Source organism: Dermacentor silvarum, chromosome 3 (genome assembly GCF_013339745.2).
Source record: "Dermacentor silvarum isolate Dsil-2018 chromosome 3, BIME_Dsil_1.4, whole genome shotgun sequence".
Classification (NCBI taxonomy): Eukaryota; Metazoa; Arthropoda; class Arachnida; order Ixodida; family Ixodidae; genus Dermacentor; species Dermacentor silvarum.
The window spans coordinates 154901456-154903782 of record NC_051156.1 but is presented as its reverse complement, the minus strand read 5'-3'; positions in this window follow the sequence as shown (position 1 = coordinate 154903782).

Sequence of the window (2327 nt, the reverse complement as noted above, 5' to 3'; positions counted from 1 at the left end):
AGGAAACCAAGGAACGTTATGGAAACAGCAGTGCTTACAACGACTTCTGCAAATATTGTGTGAATGAACAAGGACATTAAATAAACGTATAATTAACCCAGCCCAATTAATCCTCACAGATCCTTTGAAAATGCAATTTGTGGTTTCAGGGGGAAAAATAATCTCGGTATATGCATTCAAACAAGGCAAAGAAGTTGCAAGGAGATGAACACTTCAGTTGAGTTACAGAGGTGAGAGAGGGAAGCCTCAGCTTGAGCCAACGTTTCACCAAGCAAACGTATTTATGGGCGCCGAGACGAAGACAAATGTCAACGCTGAGGTTTCCTTTGCTCGTCCACTATTGATTCGCTGAATGTTAAGCCGAACTTATTCTGCGAGTACATTTCAAAATCGTTTTAGGAGCACACTGTGCTCCGGTTTTTCATGTGCTGTTTGAAGAGAAAGAAAAATTGTTTTAGTGATTTCTCAAGCTTCTGAAGTGCGAAGTAGGCTGGCCGGTTGTGTGAGCTTGCCTTTTCTAGGTATCTATTATGGTGCAGCGCTAGCCTAGTTATTGATTTCATGCAAAGTGTACGTGAATCAATTGTAGTAAACTAATGTAAAATAATGCGCGTATCCAGATTTAATTCTAATCCTAGCACTTGTAAATTTTGTCATGCCATATAAATATCTGGTGTACACATTACAAATAACTTACATTGGACCACTAATATAGTCTACGTCATTACCAATGCTAATAGCATGCTCGGGTACTTACGGTGCAAATTTTCCAAAGCAGCGTCTACTTTAGAACTGCAGCTTTACAAGACTAAGTCGCTCGAACCTTGTATACGCATCTGCAATACGGGGTCCCCGTCGCGTTGATCTTATTACTTCACTTGAACTACTACCAAATAACTCTACTCGTTTTATTGTCTCTAGTTATAGCCGTACCGTGAGTACAATCCTTAATGTAAATTAACTTAGCACTTATTGCACTAGCTGATCGCCGCAATGTTGGCCGTCTTTAGCTATTTCATAAAATATTACATCACACCACACTTCATGACGTCTTCATACTGCGACCTCGGTGCATTTCAAACTGCGTCGATCATCGCAGTATGGTAGGAATTGATTCATGTAACACGAAATATTTCATTCAATCTTTCATCCCCCGTACATATAAGAAATGGAACCACCAAGTATCGTAGCCATCACAGATAACAAACTTTTTTGCAAAACATTAGCTAGCATTATATAATAAGGAGAATCATTATGTTACCAGTATTCACTGCACTTGTTTGTTGACTCTGCTATATTGTAACCACTCACCGCTTTAATGCCATGTGGCCCTGAGAGTGCTTTAAATAAATATAATAAAATGAAGATGCCAGAGTTTCAGTCAACATGAAGTATAATTTCCTTAAAATTGCATTGAGTGCCTTTGATCATTTTAAAATTCTTTGCATTTTCATGTAACAAATTGTCGTTGTGACGGAGCATGTGATACTAATGCCCGTCAAACTGATTTGCAAAGAGCAGATGACAGAGTTTGTGCAGTAGCGAGTAGGAGCTTGCTACATTGTTTCTGTTCTGGTTGTCATGGCTATAATCACTGGAAAAGAAACAAATTGGGACTCAACATGTTATCTTCTCCGATTGTCATAAAACGCCCTTAAAAGCAACTAAGCTTGTATGTCAAATTTATCATTCCCGCTCCGTACGGTAAAGAACTGTAGACTGCCGCTTCCTAATAGGGCTCACACCTCACTCTATCTGGTAAACTTCCAAACATTTCATGGTGAGGCACGTAGTTTAAGAGGACCTGATGTCATTATGGTGACAGTTGGGCTTCTTGTGGCTTAGCGTGGGCAGCTTGCAGACCAATAATCTCTCTTTTGTCCGTCTTCCTGAAAAAAAAATGACGAAGCCATGACACACATGCAAGCAAAAAATGGTGAAACAAAAGCTAGCCCCATAAATTAATAAATTACGGTTCTAGTTGAAGTGTTCAGAAACAAACCCTGTGAGGATTCTGGCCCTTGATGTTACTTCCAGTGGTGACACGTTCACGGTTGACTTGTATGTCCAGAGACAATAGAGTCCAAAGGGATGAGTTCAAATATGAGCAGCGTCTTGGAGGCTGGAGTCGAAATAAAAAAGGGCTTCAGTTACTATGGTGGAAGTGTGGGTGAGTTTGTGATTCATGTATGACAAAGAACAATGCACAAAACGCTCCATGACAGAAAAGCACATACACACACTCAACACTGTTTTGAGTGTACATTTCTTTCTGTGGTGTCCTTGTGTGGGTTGTGCTGAGTAAAGCCTCGATTAGATGACAGCTG